Source organism: Chlorocebus sabaeus, chromosome X, assembly GCF_047675955.1.
Source record: "Chlorocebus sabaeus isolate Y175 chromosome X, mChlSab1.0.hap1, whole genome shotgun sequence".
Taxonomy (NCBI): domain Eukaryota; kingdom Metazoa; phylum Chordata; class Mammalia; order Primates; family Cercopithecidae; genus Chlorocebus; species Chlorocebus sabaeus.
The window spans coordinates 78397732-78422856 of record NC_132933.1 but is presented as its reverse complement, the minus strand read 5'-3'; the positions used below and the strand labels follow the sequence as shown (position 1 = coordinate 78422856).

The following is a 25125-nucleotide window of genomic DNA, read 5'->3' as shown; positions in this document are numbered from 1 at the left end:
TTCTTCAGCCTCAACTGTACCTCATGACCTTTTAGCTGTAATAATTCAGTGTTTGTTTTTGTTGTTGTTGTCATTTTCTGTTTCATATTTTACATTTAAGAAAGAGAGAATCTGATTGATCTGATTGGCCCGGCTAATTTTTTCAAGCCAGCCCATACAGGCCAGCTTACATCCTTAGAACAAGTCTTTCTCCCTACCCTACCACGAAAATTTGGCTGTGGCAGGGGAAAGGAGGAGAGGGAGAATCATATGGTAGAAAATGTGGCTATGTAGGCGGCATCGGCTTTGGGCAAGGACATTTTACTTAGAATAGAGTGTGGGTAAAACTTGTACTTTAACTAATATGTCCATGAAAGGAAATTACAGAGGTCCACAAGAGCCTAAGACAGTGGCATCTAACATGAGATACAAAGAAAGAAAGTGGCTGAGGCACTGGTGCCCACAGCAAAGGAACACTGGGAGTTAATCTAAGCCTGAAAAAGGGCCTCAGATCTGTACAGTAGAGAGGCTGGGGCTCCCTTACGGGGATACTTATTGTACATCTACTTTGGGCCAGACACTTTACATTTATTCACTCATTTATCTGGTCTCATATCATCCTTAAAGAGTAATTATTATTATTATTATTTTTTTTTTATTTTTATTTTTTTGAGATGGAGTCTTGCTCTGTTGCCCAGGCTGGAGTGCAATGGCATGATCTCAGCTCACTGCAACCTCTGCCTCCCAGGTTCAAGTCATTCTCCTGTCTCTACTTCCCAAGTAGCTAAGATTACAGGTGCCTGCCACCAAGCCCAGCTAATTTTTGTATTTTTATTTTATTTTATTTTTTTTGAGATGGAGTCTCGCTCTGTTGCCCAGGTTGGAGTGCAGTGGTGCGATCTCGGCTCGCTGCAAGCTCCACCTCCTGGGTTCACGCCATTCTCCTGCCTCAGCTTCCAGTGTAGCTGGGACTACAGGCGTCTGCCACCACGCCCAGCTATTTTTTTTTTTTTTTTTGTATTTTTTTTTTTTTTTTAGTAGAGACAGGGTTTCACTGTGTTAGCCGGGATGGTCTCGATCTCCTGACCTCGTGATCCGCCCGCCTTGGCCTCCCAAAGTGCTGGGATTACAGGCGTGAGCCACTGCGCCCGGCCTAAAGAGTAATTATTTTTAACCAAATTGTACAAATGAAGAAACTGAAACTGGAAGAATAACAGCAAACTATCTAAACTAATGAACAAATAATTGACAGAGAAAATATATAAGCCTAGGGAGCATAAACTCTATTCTACATGTTCTTGTTAGTGAGCAGGAAACCCCCATAGGTGGGTATAGATAGTGGTCTTCTTTGTGGAGATAGGTCCCCAACTAGAAAATCATACGAATGTCTTGGGGAGTTGAGCTAGTCTTCTGGGGTCATCTGAGTTGCCATGGGAAATTGGGCAATTCATGTAAGCCCTAGCAATAAACCAGATATGGGAGGATCAGAGACTTGGGGAATGCATGCTACCAGGGAGAAGATATGTAATAACAATTATTTTTTAAAATGACCTCCTGTTTTCCCCTCCATTAACAGCTCAAAGAATCCTTCCTTTGGTAGCCTATAGGCATCAATCAAAGTCCTGGAAATCAGCCTTCAGTAATGATAATTTTATTGAATCGTGAGAGAAGGACTGAGGGAGTGGAGCACAAGCAAGCTCATTTTGAAGTTTTTCCTCCATGTTAAGGGGGAGAGGAATCCAGAAGACAATGATCCATATTCTCAGAGAGAAGCAGATCTGAGACTTCTACTTCCTCTTCCGCATGCTCTCCAAGGGGCAGGCCAGGGAGTGCGCAAGGACTGTGGCTCAGCTTCTGCTGCCCTCCATGCCTCGATCTTGGGGCTATAGTGCCACTCCCAATAGTGCTTTCATTGGGGGATAGAGTGGGCATGGGAAGAGCAGATGCCTCAATTTCCCCACCTGTAACCTGGCATAAGAGCAATTGCCTCCCACGGTTGGAGGGAAGGTCAATTGTGATGAGGGATATAGGAGCAACTGTGAACTATAATTTGTCCACCCACAGGTGTTTGGAGGGGATGTCTTGAAATGCATTTTTAATTCTTTTTATTTTTTATTTTTATTTTTGGTGGGTACATAGTAGGTGTATATAGGGTATATGGGATATTTTGATACAAGCACAAAATGTGTACTAGTCACATCAGAGTAAATGGGGTATCTCTCATCTCAACCATTTACCCTTTATGCTACAAACCAATTACACTCTTTTAGTTATTTTAAAATGTACAATTAAATTATTGTTGACTATAGTCATTCTATTGTGCTATCAAATACCAGATCTTATTCATTCTTTCTATTTTTTGTACCCATTAACCATCCCCACTTCTCTCACCAAACTCCCACTACCCTTCCCAGCCTGTGGTAGCCATCATTCTACTCTCTATCTCCATCAGTTCAATTGTTTTAATTTTAACTCCCACAAATAAGTGAGAACATGTGAGTTTGTCTTCCTGTGCCTGGTTTATTTCACTTAACATAATGATCTCCAGTTCCATCCATGTTGTTGCAAATGACAGAACCTCATTCTTTTTTATGGCTGAATATTGCTCCATTGTGTGTATGTACCACATTTTCTTTATCCATTCATCTGCTGATGGGCACTTAGGGTGCATCAAATCTTCACTACTGTAAGTAGTGCTGCAATGAAAATATATCTCTTAAATATACTAATTTTCTTTCCTTTGGGAATATGCCCAGCAGTGGGATTGTTGGATCATATAGTAGCTATATTTTTAGTTTTTTTGTGGAACCTCCAAACTGTTTTACATAGTGGTTGTACTAATTTACATTCCCACCAACAGTGAACAAGTGATCCCTTTTCTCCAAATTATCACCGGCATGTATTATTGCCTGTCCTTTGGATAAAAGTGGGTGGATTGCCTGAGCTCAGGAGTTCGAGACCAGCCTGGGCAACACAGTGAAACTCCATCTCTAATAAAATACATAAGAAATTAGCCAGGTGTGGCGGCATGTACCTGTAGTCCCAGCTACTTGGGAGGCTGAGGCAGGAGAATTGCTTGAACCCAGGAGGCGGAGGTTGCACTGAGCTGAGATCGCACCACTGCACTCCAGACTGGGTGACAGAGCGAGACTCCATCTCAAAAAAAAAAAAAAAAAAAGCCATCTTACCTGGGGTGAGATGGTAGCTGATTGTGCTTTTGATTTGCATTTCTCTGATGATCAATGATGTTGAGCACATTTTCACCTACCTGTTTGCCATTTGTATTTCTTCTTTTCAGAAATGTCTATTCAGATCTTTTGTCCATTTAAAATCAGATTATTAGATTTTATTTTCTATAGAGTTGTTTGAGCTCCTTATATATTTTGGTTATTAATATCTTGTCACATGTATAGTTTGCAAATACTGTCTTCCATTCTGTGTGTTGATTCTTCACTTTGTTGATTATTTTCTTTGCTGTGCAGAAGCTTTTTATCTTGATGTTACCCCATTTGTCCATTTTTGTTTTGGTTGTCTATGCTTGTGGGATATTCCACAAGAAATGTTGGCCCAGACCAATGTCCTGGAGAGCTTCCTGAATGTTTTCTTGTAGTAGTTTCATAGTTTGAGGTCTTAGATTTAAGTCTTTAATCCATCTGGATTTGATTGTTATTTTTGTGTGTGTAGGTTTGTTTGTTTGTTTGTTTGTTTTGTTTTCTTTTTGTTTTTTTGTTTTTGAGACAGAGTCTCACTGTGTCGCCCAGGCTGGAGTGCATTGGTGCGATCTTGGCTCACTGCAACCTCCGCCTCCCGGGTTCAAGCGGTTCTCCTGCCTCAGCCTCCCGAGTAGCTAGGACTACAGGCACGTGCCACCACACCCAGCTAATTTTTTGTATTTTTAGTAGAGACGGGGTTTCACCGTGTTAGCCAGGATGGTCTCGATCTCCTGACTTCGTGATCCACCCACCTCAGCCTCCCAAAGTGCTAGGATTACAGGTGTGAGCCACTGTGCCTGGTTTGGTTTGATTTTTGCACACAGCAAGAGATAAGTGTCTAGTTTCATTCTTCTGCATATAGACATCCAGTTTGTCCAGCACCATTTATTGAAGAGACTATCCTTTCCCCAATGTATGTTGGGGCCTCTGTTGGCACCTCTGGCACCTCTGTTGAAAACGAATTTACTGTAGATGTATGTATTTGTTTCTGAGTTCTCTATTCTGTCCCGTTGGTCTATACATCTATTTTTATGCCAATACTATGTTGTTTTGGTTACTATAGCTCTGTAGTACAATTTGAAGTCAGGTAATGTGATTCTTCCAGTTTTGCTCTTTTTGCTCAGGATAGCTGTGGCTTTTTTGGATCTTTTGTGGCTCCATATAAATTTTAGTATTTTTTTTTTTTTCTGTTTCTGTTGGAGAATGTCATTGGCATTTTGATAGGGATTGCATTAAAACTGTAGATTGCTTTGGGTAGTATGGACATTTTAACAATATTGATTCTTCCAATACACGAACATGGAATATCTTTCCATTTCTTTGTGTCCTCTTCAATTTCTTGCATCAGAGTTTCATAGTTTTCATTATAGAGCTCTTTCACTTCTTTGGTTAAGTTAATTCCTAGGTATTTAATTTTATTTGTAGCTATTGTAAATGAGATTATTTCTTGATTTCTTTTTCAGATTCTTTGCCATTGGCATATAGAAATGCTACTGACCTTTGTATGTTGATTTTGTATCCTGCAACTTTACTGAATTTGTTTATCAGTTCTAATGGTTTTTTGCTGGCATATTTAGGTTGTTCCCAATATGATAATATCTGTAAACAAGGATAATTTGACCTCTTCCTTTCCAATTTGGATGCCTTTATTTCTTTGTCTTCTCTGATTGCCCTAGATAAGACTTCCAGTACAATGTTGAATAACAGTGCTGAAAGGGGACATCCTTGTCATTTTACAGATCTTAGAGGAAAGACTTTCCATTTTTCTCCATTTAGTATACTACCTGCAGTTCTGCTATATATGGCTTTTATTGTGTTGAGGTATGTTTCTTCACTACCCAGTTTTTTGAAGGTTTATACTATGAAGGGATGCTGAATTTTACCAAATGCTCTTTCAGTATTAATTGAAATGATCATATGATTTTTGTCCTTCATTCTGTTGATACGATGTATCACATAGATTGATTTGTGTACATTGAACCACATTTATGTACATTATATGTACATTTATCCCTGGGATAAATCCCACTTGGTGGTGATGAACTATCTGCTCAATGTGTTGTTGAATTTGGTTTCCTAGTATTTTGTTGATGGTTTTTGCATCAGTGCTCATCAGGATATTGGCCTGTAGGTTTTGTGGTGTTTTTTTGTTTTGTTTTGTTTTTGTTTTTGTTTTTTTCATAGTGTGTTTTGGTGCCTGATTTTGATATCGGGGTAATACTGACCTCATAGAATGGGTTTGGGAGTATTCCCTCCTCCTCTGTTTTTCAGAGTAGTTTGAGCATGATTGGTTTAGTTCTTCTTTAAATGTTTGGTAAAATTCATCAGTGAAACCATTGAGTTCCAGGCTTTGCTTTGCTGGCAGACTTTTTATTATGGTTTTGATTTTGTTATTTGTTATTGGTCTGTTCAGGTTTTGGAATTCTTTCTGATTCAATCTTGGTAGATTGTATGTGTCTAGGAATTTATCCATTTCTTCTAGGTTTTCCAATTTGTTGGCATATAATTGCTCATAGTAGCCCATAATGATCCTTCTAATTTCTGCACTATTGATTGTAATGTCTTCTTCTTCATCCACGATTTTATTTATTTTGGTCTTCTCTCTCTTTTTTCCTTAGTATGGCTAAAGGTTTGTCAATTTTATTTATCTTTTCAAAAAACCAACTTTTTGTTTTGTTGATCTTTTGTATTTTTTTGATTCAATTTCATTTATTTCTGCTCTAATGCTTATTATTTCTTTTCTTCTCCTAACTATGGATTTGGTTTGCTCTTGCTTTTGTAGTTCTTTAAAATGTACCATTAGATTTTTTTGTTCGAAGCTTTCTTTTTTTGATGTAGGCACTTACAGCTATAAACTTCCCTCTTAGTATTGTTTTTGTCATGTCCCGTAAAGTTTTGGTATGTTGTGTTTCCGTTATGGTTTATTTCAATAATTTTTTTCAATTTCTTTCTTAATTTCTTCATTGATCCACTGGTCATTTAGGAGCATATAATTTAATTTCCATGTGTTTGCATAGTTTTCAAAATTCCTCTTGCTATTGATTTCTATTTTATTTCATTGTGGTCAGAGAAGCTATTTGATATAATTTCATTTTTTTGAGTCTGATCTTATTTACTTGTTACTCAAAAAATTTTATTTCTGACTGGATTCAGGCTTAGAAGTAGAAGCTCGCAGAGAGGAAAGTCTTCATCTCTTCGCAATTTGTTCTTGGCACTTCTCTTTAGCCTCCTTCATTCTCTTGGCCAAAAGTTTAGCATATTCTTCAGTCTCTTCCTTATTTTTCTTAGTACTCTGCTTCTTCAGAGCAATACACCGCCATTTGTGTTGCAGGACACATGAATTAACAAGATGCTGAATCTTGGATGCTTTGGTCCTAGATTTCTTACCTTCTTTGTTTAAGGGCTTTCTTACAACATACTGGCAGACATCATCTTCTTTAGAGAGGTTGAGAAGTTTGCAGATTCTGCTAGCTCTTTTGGGCCCCAGGCAACGAGGCACCATAGTATCAGTCAGTCCAGAAATATCCTTCTCTCCTTTTTTTTTTTTTTTTTTTTTTTTTTTTACAGTAACCAAGATGAGAACGCTCAGATTGGCATCCACAATGCAACCACAAACTGATTTTCTCTTTCTCTCTCCAGTTATCCTTGGTCTGTAACAGGAATGCCCCTCACTCAGTAGCAAGCAAGCCAACACAGCCACAGGTCAAGACACCCTGCTTCATGGGGAGACCTTGTTTGTCATTCCCACCACTGATTTGGACCACATAACCCTTTCATTCTTCACCCAGAGCATCAGCAGCAAGTTCTGTGGCCATGCACTTCTCAAAAAGTATGAAGTTTGCATTCATCATCCACTTCAATGAGTTTCTGGCAGCAAGTGGCTGGGAAGGAGATGTTCAGCTTCATCTTGAAGCAGCTGAACGCCTCTGAGGCGCCACAGAAAATAGCTATAATTTCAATTTTTAAAATGTTTTAAGACTGTTTCATGGCCTAACATAAGGTCTATCCTTGAGAATGATCCATGTGGTGAGGAGAAGAACGTGTATTCTGCAGCCATTGGCTGGAATGTCCTGTAAATATCTATTAGGTCCCTTTGGTCTATAGTACAGATTAAATCCAATATTTCCTTGTTGATTTTCTGTCTGGAAGATCTGTCCAATGCTGAAAGTGGGGTGCTGAAGTCTCTAACTATTATTGTATTTGGACTTATCTCTCTCTTTAGCTCTATATATCTGGGTGTTGCAGTATTGGGTGCATAGGTGTATATATATTTAAAATTGTTATATTCTCTTGCTGAGGTGACCCCTTATAGTGATGTTCTCTGTCTCTTCATAAAGTTTTTGTTTTGAAATCTATTGTGTCTGATATAAAAATAGTTACTGCTGCTCTTTTTTGGTTTATATTTTAATGTGAACTATGGTATATCTTTTTCCATCCCTTCATTTCAGACTATGTGTGTCTTTATAGGTGAAGTATGTTTGTTTTAGGCAACATATCTTATTTTTTCATCCATTCAGCCACTCTATGTATTTCTATTGGAGAGTTTAGTTCATTTACATTTGATGTTATTGATAAGTAAGGACTTTTGCTCTTTGTTTTCCGGTGGTTTTGTGGTCTTCTCTTCCTTCTTTTCTTCCTTCCTGTATTCCCTTTAGTGAAGGTGATTTTCTCAGGTGGTCTGATTTAATTTCTTGCTTTTTATTTTTAATGTATCCATAGTATGTTTTTTGATTTGAGATTACCATGAAGCTTGCCAATAATATCTTGTAACCCATTATTTTAAACTGATGACAACATAACACTAATTGCATAGTGTGAACAAGAATAATTTGACCTCTTCCTTTCCAATTTGGATGCCTTTGTTTCTTTGCCTTCTCTGATTGCCCTAGCCAGGACTTCCAGTACTATGTTGAATAACAGTGCTGAATGTGGGCATCCTTGTCATTTTCCATTCTCGCTAAAAAAGAAAAAACTAATGAAAACCCTACACTTTAATTTTGTCCTCCTGTTTTTAAGTTTATTGTGTGTGTGTGTGCATGTATGTGTGTGTGTGTGTGTGTGTGTGTGTGTATATATATATATATATATTTTTTTTTTTTTTTTTTGAGACAGAGTCTTGCTTTGTAGCCCAGGGTGGAGCAGAGTGGTGCAATCTCAGCTTACTGCAACCTCCACCTCCTGGGTCCTGGTTCAAGTAATTCCCCTGCCTCAGCCTCCTGAGTAGCTGGGATTACAGGCACGTGCCACCATGCCCAGCTAATTTTCTTTTTGTATTTTTGGTAGAGACGGGGTTTCACCATGTTGGCCAGGCTGGTCTTGAACTCCTGACCTTGTGATCTGCCCACCTCAGCCTCCCAAAGTGCTGGGATTACAGACGTGAGCCAACATGCCTGGCCTATATCTTGTACTATTTATGTCTTTGAAAAGTTTCTGTGGTTATTATTTTTCTTTAGTTCATCATTTAGTCTTTCTACTCAAGATATGAGTTGTTTACACACCTCAATTACAGGGTGATACCATTCTATGTTTTTCTGTGTACTTACTATTACCAGTGAGTTTTGTACCTTCAGATGAATGCTTATTGCTCATTAACAGCCTTATCTTTTAGATTGAAGAACTTTCTTTCGCATTTCTTATAGGGCACATCTCATATTGATGAAATCCCTCAGTCTTTTTTTGGTCTCAGAAGTCTTCGTTTCTCCTTCATGTTTGAAGGACATTTTCACCAGATATACTATTGTAGGGTAAATGTTTTGATCCTTCAGCACTTTAAATGTGTCATGCTACTCTCTCCTGGCCTGTAAGACTTCCACTGGAAAATCTGCTGCCAGATATATTGGAGCTCCATGGTATGTTATTTGTTTATCTTCTCTTGCTGCTTTTAGGATCCTTTCTTTATTCCTGACCTTTGGGAATTTGTTTATTAAATATTTTGAGGTAGTCTTCTCTGGGTTAAATCTGCTTGGTGTTCTATAACCTTTTTTCTTGAAAGAAAACTGATCTCTTTCAATAGATTTGGGAAATTCTGTTATTATCCCTTTGAATAATTTTTCTACCCCTGTCTCTCTCTTTACCTCCTCTTTAAGGCCAATAACTTCTAAGTTTGCCCTTTTAAGGCTACTTTCTAGATCTTGTAGGCATGCCTCATTCTTTTTATTCTTTTTTCTTTTGTCTCCTCTGACTGTGTATTTTCAAATAGCCCATCTTCAAGCTCACTAATTCTTTCTTCTGCTTGATCAATTCTGCTATTAAAAGACCCTGATGCATTCTTCAGCATGCCAGTTGCATTTTTTAGCTCCAGAATTTCTGCTTGACTCTTTTTCAATTATTTTAATCTCTTTGTTAAATTTACCTTATAGGATTTCGAATTCCTTATCTGTGTTATCTTGAATTTCTTTGACTTTCCTCAACACAGTTATTTTGAATTATCTGTTTGAATTATCTGTCCCTGGTGCCTTATTTAGTTTGTTTGGTGAGGTCGTGTTTTCCTAGATGGTCTTGATGCTTTTAGATGTTCATTGGTGTGTAGGCAGTGAAGAGTTAATATCTATCATAGTCTTCACAGTCTGGGCTTGTTTGTACCTGTCTTTCTTGGGAAGGCTTTCCAGGTGTTCAAAGAGATTTGAGGGTTTTAATCTACATTTTTGGTCTCTGCAGTCATATTTATATTAGGAAGCACTGTAAGCCCAGTAATGCTGTGGTTCTTGTAGCCTCATAAAGGTACCACCTTAGTGGTCTTGGATACTATTCTGAAGAATTCTCTGGATTACCAGGCAGAGACTTTTGTTCTATTCCCTTACTTTCTCCCAAACAAATGGAATCTCTCTGTTTGTGCTGAGCTGGTTGGAGCTAGTGCAGGAGTGATACAAGTACCTCTGTGACCACCACCATTGAATCTGCTGGGTCAGACCTGAAGGCAGCATGGTACTGAGTCTTGCCCAAGGCCCACAATAACCACTGCATTGCTACCACTGTTGGGTCCAGAGATGCTGTCTGGGAGCCAGGGCCTGGAGTCAGAAACTTTAGGAATCTACCTGGTTCTCTATTCTACTGCAGCTGAGTTGGCACTCAAACCACAGGACAAAATCCCTCCCACTCTTTCCTCCCCTTTCCACAAGCAGAGAACTCTCTCACCATGGCCACCACCACCTTAGGCCTGTGGCGAGTACTCCCTGGCTCCACTTAAGTTCACTGAAGGCCTAAGAGTTCTTCAGTCAGTTTATGGTGAATGCTTCCAGGCCTGAGATACTTCCTTCATGGCAGTGGGCTCCCCTCAGGCCCAGGGCAGGTCCAGACATGCCATACCAGAATCACAGCCTAAAATCGGAGACCCCAAGCAGGCTCTTGGTGTGTGGCTGAGCTGGCACCTAAGCTGCAAGAGAGCCAAAGTCCTCTTTACTCTTGTTTCCTCTTTTCTCAAACAGAAGGAGTGTCTCCCTGATACAGCTTGTATCTGTGTCCCCACCCAAATTTCATGTCGAGTTGTAATCCCCAATGTTAGAGGTGAGACCTGGTAGGAGGTGATTGGAAAATGGGAGTAGGTTCTAATGGTTTAGCACCATCCCCCTAGTGCTATTCTTGATAGAGTTCTCACGAGAATTGGTTATTTAAAATTGTGTAGCACCTCCCCTCTCTCTCTCTCTTCCTCCTGCTCCAGCCATGTGAGAAGTGCTGGTTCCCGCTTCACCTTCTGCCATTATTTTAAGTTTCCTGAGGCCTCCCCAGAAGCCGAGCAGATGACCAGCATCGTGCTTCCTGTACAACCTGTGGAAATATGAGCCAATTAAACCTCTTTTTCTTTGTAAATTACCCAGTCTCTGGTATTTCTCTATAGCAGTGTAAGAACTGACTAATACAAAAAATTGGTACCAAGGAGTGGGACATTTCTATAAAGATTCCTGAAAATGTGGAAGCAGCTTTGGAACTGCTGCTGGTAATGGGCAGAGGTTAGAAGTGTGGAGGGCTCAGAAGAAGACAGGAGGATGAGGGAGAATTTGAAACTTCCTAGAGACTTGTTAAATTGTTGTGACCGAAATGCTGATAGTGATATGGACAATGAAGACCAGGCTGAGGAGGACTCAGATGGAGATGAGGAACTTATTGAGAACTGGAGCAATGGTCACTTTTGTTATGCTTTGCAAAGAACTTGGAGGCATTGTGCCCCTGCTCTAGGGATCTGTGGAACTTTGAGCTTGAGAGTGATGATTTAGGGTATCTGGCAGAATAAATTTATAAGCAGCAAAGCATTCAAGATGTGACCTGGCTGCTTCTAACTACCTATGTTCAAATGTGTGAGCAAACAAATAATGTAAAACTGGAACTTATATTTAAAAGGGAAGCAGAGCATAAAAGTTTGGAAAATCAGCAGCCTGGCCATGTGGTGGAAAAACAAAGCCATTTTCAGGGGAGGACCTCAAGCAGGTTACAGAAATTTGCATAACTCAAAGGAAAGCAAATACTGGTAACCAAGACAATGGGAAAAAGGCTTCCAAGGAATTTCAGAGTCCTTTGTGATAGCACTTCTCATCACAGGTCCAGAGACCTAGGAGAGAAGAATAGTTTCATGGGCTAGGCACAGGGGTCTTGTGTACTGTGCAGCCTTGGGACACTGCTCCTTCCATCCCAGCTGCTCCAGCTCCAGCCATGGCTGAGAGGGTCCCAGATACAACTTGGACTGCTGCACCAGAGGGTGTAAGCCATAAGCCTTGGCAGTTTCCACATGGTGTTAAGCCTTCAGGTGTGCACAGTACAAGAGTTGAGGCTTAGGAGGCTCCCCCTAGATTTCAGAAGATGTTTGGAAAAGCCTGGGTGTCCAGGCAGAAGCCTGGTGCAGAGGCAGAGCCCTCATGGAGAGCCTTTGCTAGGGTAGTGCAGAGGGGAAATGTGGGGTTGGAGCCTCCACACAGAGTCCCCACTAGGGCACTGCATAGTGGAGCTGTGAGAAGAGGGCCATCATCTTCCAGACCCCAGAATAGTAGATCTACTGACAACTTGCACCATGTGCCTGGAAAAGCTGCAGATATTCAATGCCAGCCCATTAAAGCAGCTGTGTGGGCTATACCCTGCAAAGCCTCAGGGGTGGAGCTGCCCAAGGTCTTGGGAGCCCAGCCCTTGCACCACTATACCCTGGATGCAAGACATGAAGTCAAAGGAGATTATTTTGGAGCTTTAAGATTTAATGGCTGCCCTGCTAAGTTTTGGACTTGTATGGAGCCTATAGCCCCCACTTTTTTGGTTGATTTTTGCCTTTTGGAATGGGAGTATTTATCCAATGCCTGTAGCCCCATTGTTTCTTGGGAGTAACTAACTTGTTTTTTATTTTACAGGCTCATAGGCAGAAGGGACTTGCCTTGTCTCAGATGAGACTTTGGACTATGGACTTTTGAGTCAATGCTGAAATGAGTTCAGACTTTGGGGGACTGTCAGGAAGGCATGATTGTATTTTGAAATGTGAGAAGGACATGACATTTTGGAGGGGCCAGGGGCAGAATGACATGGTTTGGATCTGTGTTCCCACCCAAATCTCATGTTGAAATGTAATCCCCAATGTTGGAGGTGAGGCCTGGTGGGAGGTGACTGGAACATTGGAGTGGTTTCTAATGGTGTAGCACCATCTCCCCCAGTGCTGTTCTTGTGATAGAGTTCTCATGAGATCTGGTTGTTTAAAAGTGTGTAGCACCTCTGCCCTCCCCTTTTCCTCCTGCTTTTGCCATGTGAGAAGTGCTGGCTCCCCCTTTGACTTCTGCCATGCTTTTAAGTTTCCTGATGCCTCCCCAGAAGCTGAGCAGATGGCCAGCATCATGCTTCCTGTACAGCCTGCAGAATCATGAGCCAATTAAACCTCTCCTTTGTAAACTACCCAGACTCAGTTATTTATAGCAGTGTGAGAATGGACTAATACACTCCCTGTAACCACCACAGCCTGGAACATGCTGGGTTATGCCTGAAGCCAGCATATTTCTGAGTCTTCCCCAAAGTCCATGGCAAGTATTACCAGGATATCACTACTGATTATTCAGAGCCCAAGAGCTCTTCAGTTAGCAGGTGATTAATCTTGCCAGGACTGTGTCTTTCCCTTCAAGGCAACCATTCCCTTCTGGCCCAGGGTGTGTCTAGAAATGTCATCTGGTAGCCAGGGCCTGGAATGGAGGCCTCAAGACTCTTCCCAGTGCCCTTTCCTACTGTGGCTGAGCTCATATCTAAGTTGCAAAACAAAACCCTCTTTACTCTTTCCTCTCTTCTCTTTAAGCTGAGGGAAGGAGTCTCTCCTGGAGCTGTAAGCTGCCCTGCCTGGTGTTGTGGCCTAGACTGCCATTCAAGTTTATTTAGGATGCTAGAGCAGTTTATCCCATTGTGGTGGGGCTTGCCAGAATTCTGGTTCCAACCACTGGGATGGGTGATTCCCCTCTGGCTAGGGCTGGTATAAATGCTCCCTCCATGGGTGCCAGCTGAGTTGTGCCCAGTGTTGCTTTCTACTGTGAGAGGACAGCACTGAGTTCTAATGTAAGTCCCACAATCACTGCACTCTCCCTTTCCCAAGTACACATATTCTCTCTCCACACCATACTGTCACTGCCAGGAGATGAGAGAGATGTAGTGTCTACAACTGACGACTGCCTTTCTTACCCTCTTCTGGGCCTCTTTCAGTGATATGAAGCTAAAACCAGGTACTGTGATCACTCACCTGATGATTGATTCTTATGAAGGGACTTTTATTGTGTGGATAGTTGTTTAATTTGGTGTTTCTGTGAGGAGGACAATCAATGGAGGCTTCTGTTTAACCATCTTGCTCCTCCTCTTCCTCCTTCTTCTTTTCCTCCTCCTCCTCCTTCTCCTCCTCCGCCTCCTCCTCCTCCTTCTTCTCTTTCGAGATGGAGTTTCACTCTTGTTGCCCAAGCTGGAGTGCAGTGGCACAGTCTCAGCTCATAGCAACCTCCGACTCCCAGGTTCAAGCTTTTCTTTTGCCTCAGACTTGTGAGTAGCTGGGACTACAGGTACGTGTAACCATACCCAGCAAATTTTTGTATTTTTAGTAGAGACGGGGTTTCACCATGTTGGCCAGGCTGGTCTTGAACGCCTGACCTCAAGTGATCCACTTGCCTTGGCCTCTCAAAGTGCTGGAATTACAGGCATGAGCCACTGTGCCCAGCCGTTCTGCCTCCTTCTTACTGGGCTTGTGTTTATTGGGAGGTTTTATGATTTCTGATTCAGTCTTCTTACTAGTTATTGATATGTTAATATTTTCTATTCATGATTCAGTCTTGGTAGGTTGTGCGTTTCTATGAATTTATCTATTTCTAGTTTGTTCAGTTTGTCGGTATACAAGTGCTCATAGTATATTTTTAACTGTCATTTAAATTTCTTTGGCATCAGTTGTAATGTTCCATTTTTTTCATTTCTGATTTTAGTTATTTGAATCTTCTCTTTTTTTCTTAGTTAATATAGCTAAAAGTTTTTTCTTTCTTTCTTTTTTTTTTGGTACAGACAGAGTCTTGCTATGTTGTCCAGGCTGGCCTCAAACTCCTGGCCTCAAGCAATCCTCCCACCTTGGCCTCTCAAAGTGCTGGGATTACAGGTGTGTGCCACCATGACTGGCCTAAGGATTTGTCAATTTTGTTGCTCTTGTTAAAACAACTCTTAGTTTCATTGATGCATTCTATTCTCTATTCCCTTTATCTCTGATTAACCTTTATTATTCCCTTCCTTCTGCTAGCTTTGTATTTAGATTATTATTGTTTTCCTGGTTCCCTGAAGTATAAAGTAAGGTTGTTGATTTGAGATGTTTCTTTTTATAATGTATGTGTTTACACATATATACTTGACACTTAGCTTTTGCTACATCCCATAAGTTTTGATGTGTAATATTCTCATGTTCATTTGTCTCAAGGTATTTTCTAATTTCCCTCATGACATCCTTTCTGGCCCATTGACTGTACATGAATGTGTTATTATTTATTAAAATATATTTTAAGCCTTTTTTAAAAGAATGTGTTATTTAAATTCCACATATTTGTGGATTTTCCAGTTTTCATTCTGCTATTCATTTCTAGTTTTATTTCATTGTGATTGGAAGATATATTTTGCATAATTTCAATCTTTTTGAATTCGTTAAGATTTGTTTTGTGGTCTAACGTGAAGTCTTTCCTAGAGAAGGTCCCATGTTCATATTCTGTTCTTTTTGGGTGGACTGTTCTATATGTCTGTTAGGTCCAACAGGTCTACAGTTTTGTTCGGGTCCTTTATTTTCTTAATGACTTTTTGTCTAGTTGCTCTATCCGTTCATTATTAAAAGTAAGGTATCAAAGTCTCCTATTACTATTACTATTTTGCTGTCTATTTTTCATATTTTTTGCTGTCTCTTTTCTTGTTTAATTCTGTCAAAGTTTATATATTTAGGAGCTCTGATGTTTGTTGCATGAATATTTATAATTTTTTTTGATGAATTGTCTCTTTTATTACTATATAATGTCCTTATAACAGTTTTTGACTTAAAGCTTATTTTGTCTGATATTAGTACAGTCATCCTGCTTTGTTTGGTTACCATTTTTATGTAGTATCTTTTTCCATCCTTTCACTTTAAGTCTATGCATGTCCTTAGATCTAGGGTGAGTCTCCTATAGATAGCAAACAGGTGGATCCTGATTTTTTATCCATTCAGCCAACGTATGTATTTTGGGGAGTTTAATCCACTTACATTTAAAGTAATTACTGATAGAGAAGTACTTCTTATTGCCATTTTGTTGTTTTCTGTATGTTTTGTCCCTTTTCCCTCCTTTCTTCTCTTACTGCCTTCCTTCATGTTTCACTGTTTTTTTTTTCTTATAGTGACCTGCTTGATTTCCTTCTCATTTCCTTTTGTGTATATTCTATAAGTATTTCCTTTGTGATTACCATTGCAACTACATAAAATGTTTTAAAGTTATAACATTCTATTTCAAGCTGACAACAACTTAACAACAAAAACTTTACTCCTTTACAGCATCACTCCCCTATTTTATATTATTGATGTCACAAATTACATTTTTAAAGATATGGGCTCTCACTCTGTCACCCTGGCTGGGAGTACAGGTGTGCATCACCATTCCTGGTTAATGCTTTTTAACTGAATTTGCTTCATAGAGATGGGGTCTCACTATGTTGCCCAGGCTGGTCTCAAGCTTCTGGCCTCAAGCAGTTCTCCAACTTTGACCTCCCAAAGTGCTGAAATTACATGCGTGAGCCACCATGCCTGGCCATGTTTACTGTATGTCTTATTATGGCCTGAATTGTGGTTCCTCAACATTTATATGTTGAAAGCCTAACCCCCAGTACCTCAGATTATAACTGTATTTGCAATAGGGCCTTTGGGGTAAGTAAGTAAAAATGAAGCTATTAGGGTGGGCTCTGATCGAATCTGACTGATGTCCTTATTAGACTAAGACACACTGAGAGACACCAGGATGTGCATGCATAGAGAAAAGACCATGCGAGGATGCAACGGGAAGGAAGCCATCTGCAAGACAAGAAGAAAGGACTTAGGAGAAACTAAACCTGCTAACACCTTGGTCTTGAACTTCTAGACTCTGTAAGTGTGAGGAAACACAATTCTGTTGTTTAAACCACCCTTTAAGTTATATTTTGTTATGGCAGCCCTAGCATACTAATATGTGTCTTTTATATATATAGTATTTTATATATACATATATATTTATATGCCCTCGCATACTAATACATTATCTTTTTTGTTTCTCACTTCCTCCATTAGTGCTTCCTTTTGTGATTAATTGATTTTTTTTTGTTAGTGTACCATTTGAATCCCTCTTTGTTTCTTTTTCTGTGTATTTTCAGTTTTTTCCTTGGTGATTATCCTGGGGATTACAATTGCTGTCTTAACTTTGTAACACTCAACTTTGAATTAATACTTAGCTTCAATAGTACTAGAAAACTCTGACCCCTTACAGCTCTGTCTCTCTTTTATGTTGTTATTGTCACAAATTACACCTTTATACACTGTGTACCCACTAGCATAACTTTAAAATTATTATTTTATATCTTTGTCCTTTAAATTCTACGGAAAAAAAATGGTTACAAACCAAATAAGCACTACTACTGGCTTTTTATACTTACCTATTATATTAGGTAGCTAGGGCTGTCATAACAAAGTATCACTGACTGAGTGGCTTAAACAATAAAAATTTATTTTCCAATAGTTATAGAGAATAGAAGTCCTGGGTCTAGGTGTCGACCAGGTTAGTTCCTTTAGCAACCTCTCTCCTTGGCTTGTAGATGGCCATCTTCTCCCTGTGTCTTTGCATAGTTTTTCTTCTGTGGGTATCTGTATTCTAATCTCTGCTTCCTATAAGGATACTCATCATATGGGATTAAGTCCCACTCCAATGACCTTATTTTAACTTAATTACTTCTTAAATACTCTTTCTCCAAATATAGTCACATCCTGAAGTACTGGAAGCCAGGACTTTAATACATAAATTTTGGTGGACACAATTCAGCCAATAACACTTGTGTATCTACCTTTACCTTTGTTCTTGATTTCTTTGGCTATCCTTGAATTACTTTCTGTTTTCCTTTTATTTCAGTCTGGAAGACTCTCTTTGGCATTTTTAAAAAATAAATCTTATTGTGTATTCAGGTTTAAAACATGTTATGGAATACATGTAGATAGTAAAATAGTTACTGTGGTGAAGCAAATTAACATATTTATCATCTCACATAGTTACTTCTTTTGTGACAAGAACAGCTAAACTCTACTTAGTTGACAAGAATCTTTAACACAATTTTATTAACTACAGTCCTAATGTGGTATGTTAAAACTCTAGACTTGTTCATCCTACATATCTGCTACTTTGTATCCCTTGACCTACATTTTCCTGTTTCTTCCCTATCCCCACCCATGGTAACCACTGTTTCATTCTCTCTGTACTATATATTTGACTTTTAAAAAATAGAGTGCACAATATAAATAAGATTATGCTATATTTTTCTTTCTTTATCTGGCTTATTTTACTTAGCATAATGTCCTCCAGGTCCATCCATTTTGTGGCAAATGGCAGTATCTCCTTTTTAAAGGCTGAATAATATTTCATTATATATGTGGGTTTGTATAAATAAGTACACACACATATCTATATACATATATAACACATTTTCTTTATCCATTTGTCCATTGATGGACACTTATGTTGTATCCATATTGTGGCTATTGTGAATAATGCTTCAGTGACTTGAGAGTGCAGATGTCTTTACAAGATGGTGATTTCATCTCCTTTCAGTATATACCCAGAAGAAGGATTGGCTCTAGCGTTTGTTGTAGGGCATGTCTACTAGTGATAAATATAATCAGTTTTTGTTTATCTAGAAATGTCTTAACTTTTCCTTCATTTTTCTTACTGAAATGTACCCTTTAGTAGAAATATATTATTATAATTTCTACACAAAAACTAGGTTCCTTGCTTTTCTAAATGGTGAGTCAAGTTCTTTTTCCATCTAGCCAATTGTGTTCAGCAAAGAAATATTAAACAGGGTGAAATTCAAAGTGGATCTTGTGGCACAGTGGATAAGGACAAGACAGTTGTGGTCAAATAAATCTGGAGTTGAGTTCCAGGTCTACCAGTTATTTAGGGTGTGACCCAGAATGACTTCTTCCATTTTTCAAAAACAATAGACTTTACTTTTTAGAACAGTTTTAGGTTCACAGCAAAACTGAATGAAAAGTACAGGGAGATCCCACATACTCCTTCTCACACACATGCATAGCCTCCCTCACTATCAACGTTCCACACCAGAAGTGGTATATGTATTTCAAATTGATGAACCAACCTTTACACACCATTATCACTCAAAGTCCATAGTTTAAATTTTCATTCTTGATTTTGTACATTCTATGGGCTTTGACAAATGTATACACTACTATAGCATCATACAGAATGAGTGTTGAATTTTCTCAGATGCTTTTTCTGCATCTATGGATATGATCATACAATTTTTCCTTTTTAGCCTATAGATGTGATGGATTACGTCAATTGATTTTCAAATGTTGAACTAGCCTTGCATACATGGAATAAATCACACATGGTCAAGGTGCATAATTTTTATTCATTATGGATATTTACTAATATTTTGATGGGGATATTTTGCATCTACATTCATGAGATGTTGGCCTGTAGTTTTCTTTTCTTTCTTTTTTCTTTTTTTTTTTTTTGAGAGGAAGTCTAGCTCTTGTCCCCCAGGCTAGAGTGCAATGGCACGATCTCGGCTCACTGCAACCTCCGCCTCCCAGGTTCAAGCGATTCTGCTACCTCAGCCTCCCGAGTAGCTGGGATTACAGGCGCCTGCCACCACGCCTGGCTAAATCTTGTAATTTTTTTTTTTTTTTTTTTTTTGAGACAGAGTCTCGCTCTGTCGCCCAGGCTGGAGTGCAGTGGCCGGATCTCGGCTCACTGCAAGCTCCGCCTCCTGGGTTCACGCCATTCTCCTGCCTCCGTCTCCTGAGCAGCTGGGACTACAGGCGCCCGCCACCTCACCCGGCTAGTTTTTTGTATTTTTTTTAGTAATGGGGTTTTGCCATGTTGGCCAGGCTGGTCTCGACCTCCTGACCTCCAGGTGATCCGCCCGCCTAGGCCTCCCAAAGTGCTGGGATTACAGGCTTGAGCCACCGCACCCAGCCGGTTTTCTTTTCTTGTAATATCTTCATATGGTTTTGGTTCTTGGGTAATAGTGGTCTCATAGAATAAATTAGGAAGTGTTCCCTCTGCTTCTACCTCCTGGAAGAGACTGTAGACAGTTTATATAATTTCTTCCTTAAATGTTTGGTATAATTCACCAGTGACCCCTAGTGCCATCTGTTTGGGAAGGTTATTAATTATTGATTCAGTCCCCTCCACAGCCCCGATGGGCAGGCGGACTGCCCTGAGGCAAACTTCTGCGCTGCCCACAAGTGCACGCGGAAGAGCACGCAGTACAACCTGGCCTTCTTCAGGTTCCCGTGGACCCCGACCAGATGCCAGAAGTGGGTGGAGAATTGTAGGAGAGTAGCCTTAGAAGATAAAACACCTGATCAGCTAAATAAACATTATCGATTATGTGCCAAAGATTTTGAGACCTCCATGATCTGCAGAACTAGTCCTTATAGGACAGTTCTTTGAGATAATGCAATACTAACAATATTTGACCTTACCAGTCATTTGAACAACCCACATAGTAGACACAGAAAACGAATAAAAGAACTGAGTGAAGACAAAATCAGGACACTGAAACAGAAAAAAAATTGATGAAACTTCTGAGCAGGAACAAAAACATAAAGAAACCAACAATAGCAATGCTCAGAACCCCAGTGAAGAAGAGGGTGAAGGGCAAGAATGAGGACATTTTACCTCTAACCCTTGAAGAGAAAGAAAACAAAGAATACCTAAAATCTCTATTTGAAATATTGATTCTGATGGGAAAGCAAAACATACCTCTGGATGGACATGAGGCTGACGTAATCCCAGGTCTCTTTACTCCAGATAACTTTCAGGCACTGCTGGAGTGCCGAATAAATTCTGGTGAAGAGGTTCTGAGAAAGCTGTTTGAGACAACAGCAGTTAACACGTTGTTTTGTTCAAAAACACAGCAGAGGCAGATGCTAGAGATCTGTGAGAGCTGTATTCGAGAAAAAACTCACAGGGAAGTGAGAGACTCACCCTTCTTTTCCATTATCAGTGATGATGTAGTGGACATAGCAGGGGAAGAGCACCTACCTGTGTTGGTGAGGTTTGTTGATGAATCTCATAACCTAAGAGAGGAATTTATAGGCTTCCTGCCTTATGAAACCGATACAGAAATTTTGGCTGTGAAGTTTCACACTATGATAACTGAGAAGTGGGGATTCAATATGGAGTATTGTCGTGGCCAGGCTTACATTGTGTCTAGCGGATTTTCTTCTTCTTTTTTCTTTTTCTTTTTTTTCTTTTTATTTTATTTTATTTTATTTTTTTTATTTTTATTTTTTGAGACGGAGTCTCTCTCTGTCGCCCAGGCTGGAGTGCAGTGGCGCAATCTTGGCTCACTGCAAGCTCCGCCTTCCGGGTTCGCGCCATTCTCCTGCCTGAGCCTCCCGAGTAGCTGGAACTATAGGCGCCCGCCACCGCGCCCAGCTAATTTTTTGTATTTTTAGTAGAGACGGGGTTTTGCCATGTTAGCCAGGATGGTCTCGATCTCCTGACCTCATGATCCGCCTGCCTCAGTCTCCCGAAGTGCTGGGATTACAGGCGTGAGCCACCTCACCCCGCGGATTTTCTTCCAAAATGAAAGTTGTTGCCTCTAGATGTTTAGAGAAATATCCCCAAGCTATCTACACACTCTGCTCTTCCTGTGCCTTAAATATGTGGTTGGCAAAATCAGTACCTGTTATGGGAGTATCTGTTGCATTAGGAACAATTGAGGAAGTTTGTTCTTTTTTCCATCGATCACCACAACTGCTTTTAGAACTTCACAGTGTAATTTCTTTTTCAGAACAGTAAAGAAAGGGGTAAAGAACTGAAGGAAATCTGCCATTCTCAGTGAGAAATATTAGATGAAATAACTGTATAGCTGGCCGAGCATTTGTACTCTGCAGCGCAGTAACAGATTTTGATTTCATTGTTACTATTGTTGTTCTTAAAAATGTCCTTTTATAAGAGCCTTTGGGAAAAATCTCCAGGGGCAAACCTCTGATGTCTTCTTTACAGGCGGTAGCTTGACTGCAGTACTGCATTCACTCAACGAAGTGATGGAAAATATTGAAGTTTATAATGAATTTTGGTTTGAGGAAGCCACAAATTTGGCAACCAAACTTGATATTCAAATGAAACTCCCTGGGAAATTCCGCAGAGCTCACCAGGAATCTCAGCTAACCTCTGAGAGTTACTGTAATGAAACTCTAAGTGTCCCAACAGTGGAGCACATTATTCAGGAACTTAAAGATATATTCTCAGAACAGCACCTCAGAGCTCTTAAATGCTTATCTCTGGTACCCTCAGTCATGGGACAACTGAAATTCAATACATTGGAGGAACACTATGCTGATGTGTACAGAAGCGACTTACCCAATTCCGACACACTGTCAGCTGAGCTTCATTGTTGGAGAATCAAATGGAAACACAGGGGGAAAGATACAGAGCTTCCATCCACCATCCATGAAGCCCTCCACCTTCCTGACATGAAGTTTTTTCCTAATGTGTATGCGTTGCTGAAGGTCCTGTGTATTCTTCCTGTGATGAAGGTTGAGAATGAGCAGTATGAAAATGGATGAAAGCTTCTTAAAGCATATTTGAGGATCATTTTGACAGACCAAAGGTTGAGTAACTTGGCTTTGCTTAACATAAATTTTGATATAAAACACGACCTGGATTTAATGGTGGACACATATATTAAACTCTACACAAGTAAGTCAGGGTTTCCCACAGATAATTCTGAAACATGGAAAACACCTAAGAGACTTTTAAAAATAGGCTTTCTTATATTTGATATTTGGAAGAAAAGTCATACAGTGTATGTAGGTCACTTAATCACTAAATATCTTTGCCTATAGGGCTCCATTGAATACCTTAGCCATTGATAATCTACCTGTTTAAATGTCCCTGTTTGAACTCTCATGCTTTGAAGACCTACCTGTTCTTCCAGAAGAGAACATTGAAAGTGCCACGTTTCCTTCTGTGTGATCTCTGTTGACAGCACTCTGGAATTGTTTTAGTTAAGTCATTTTAGACATAGCATTTGTTGTCACTGTGGCTCTCTACTTGTTGGGCATTATGAATTCTTTGAAGAAATATGTTTTGAAGAGGTGTGGGAGGAAGGAATACATTTTATAAAATGTTATAGTGAAGCCCACAATTGATGTTTGACTAATAGGAGTTTTAAGTATGCTAAAAATCTATATTGGACAGTTACAAGAAATTACTGGAGAAAAGCTTGTGAGCTCACCAAACAAGGATTTCAGTGTAGATTTTGTCTTTCTTGAACTTAAAGGAACAAATAACAAAGTTTGAATGGAAGAGCCTGCCGTTCTTCCACATCTCATTGTTGCTGCTTACATTCCTTTGTGGAGCCTACATCTTCCTAAGCTTTTTAGCAGGTATATGTTGAACACTTCTGTTTCATGGTTAAGAGAGAATCAGAGGCCATGGATACTGACAACTGATTTGTCTGTTTTTTCTTTTCTGTCTTTTTCCATGACTCTTATCTACTGCCTCATCTTGATTTATAAGAAAAACCTGGAAAACCTACAAAACTAAGTGTTGTGGTTTATCTAGAAAAATATGGAAAATATTGGTGTTATTTTTGGTGAAGAAAATCAAGTTTGTATAGTTTATTTCAACCTAAATAAAATGTGAATTTTGCTTAAAAATTATTGATTCAATTTCTTTAATAGAGACAGGTCTATTCAGATAGTTTATTTCTTCTCCTGTGAGTTTTTGCAGATTGTGTTGTACAAAGAATTAGTTCATTTCATCTAGGTTATCAAATTTGTGGGCATAAGCTGCTCATAATATTCCTTTTTTTTTTTTTTAAACTCTCTCTAGACCGTTATAATACTACTACTAACTACAGTAGTACCTAATTTTACTAGGGCACAAAAACTCACAAATTCAACTTTTTCTTTCTTTTAACTTTAATTTTAAGTTCAGGAGTATATGTGCAGGTTTGTTACATAGGTAAACTTGTATCATGGGGGTTTGTTGTACAGATTATTTCATCATCTAGGTATTAAGCCTAGTGACCATTAGTTATTTTTCCTGATCTTCTCCCTCCTCCCATCCTCAACCCTCTGATAGGCCCCAGTGTCTATTATTCCCCTCTGTGTCCATGTGTTCTCATAATTTAGCTCTCATTTATAAGTGAGAACACGTGGTATTTGGTTTTCTGTTCCTGCATTAGTTTGCTAAGGATAATGACCTCCAGCTCCATCCATGTTTTTGCAAAGGACATGATCTCATTCCTCTTTATGGCTGCATGGTATCCCATGGTGTATATGTACCACATTTTCTTAATCCAGTCTGCCATTGATAGGCATTTAGGTTGATTCCATGTCTTTGGTCTTGTGAATGGTGCTGCAGTGTACATACACATGCATGTGTCTTTATGATAGAATGATTTATATCCCTTTGGGTATATACCCAGTGATGGGATTGTTAGGTCAAATGGTAGTTCTGTCTTTAGGTCTTTGAGGAAAAACCACACTGTTTTCCACAATGGTTGAACTAATTTACACTCCCACCAATGGTGTATAAGCATTCCTTTATCTCTGCAACCTCACCAGAATCAGTTATTATTATTTTTTGACTTTTTAATAATATCCATGGGCTGGGCATTGTGGCTCATACCTGTAATCCTTTGGGAGCCTGAGGAAGGCAGATCACTTGAGATCAGGAGGTCAAGACCAGCCTGGTCAACACGGTGAAACCCCGACTCTACTAAAAATATAAAAATTGGCCAGGTGTGGTGGCTCACGCCTGTAATCTCAGCACTTTGGGAGGCCAAGGCGGGTGCATCACCTGAGGTCGGGAGTTCGAGACCAGCCTGACCAACATGGAGAAACCCCATCTCTACTAAAAATACAAAAAATTAGCTGGGCGTGGTGCCACATGCCTGTAATCCCAGCTACTTGGGAGGCTGAGGCAGGAGAATCCCTTGAACCTGGGAGGTGGAGGTTGTGGTGAGCTGAGATCATGACATTGTACTCCAGCCTGGGCAACAAGAGAGAAACTCTGTCTCAAAAAGCATAAAAATAAAAATTAGCCTGGTGTGGTGGCAGGCACCTGTAATCCCAGCTACTCAGGAGGTTGAGGCAGGAGAATCACTTGAACCTGGGAAGCAGAAGTTGCAGTGAGCTGAAGTCATGCCACAACACTCCAGCCTGGGTGACAGAGTGAGACTCCATCTCATAATAATAATAATAATAATAATGGTCAGGTGCGGT

At 39.7% G+C, this 25125-nt stretch overlaps 2 pseudogenes; one reads left to right on the top strand and one right to left on the bottom strand.

Annotated features, from left to right (window-relative positions):
* Positions 1-6295: 6295 nt before the first annotated feature.
* Positions 6296-7121, bottom strand: LOC103232198 (small ribosomal subunit protein eS6-like; annotated as a pseudogene).
* An 8658-nt stretch (positions 7122-15779) lies between these two features.
* Positions 15780-22737, top strand: LOC103232946 (52 kDa repressor of the inhibitor of the protein kinase pseudogene; annotated as a pseudogene).
* Positions 22738-25125: the final 2388 nt, after the last annotated feature.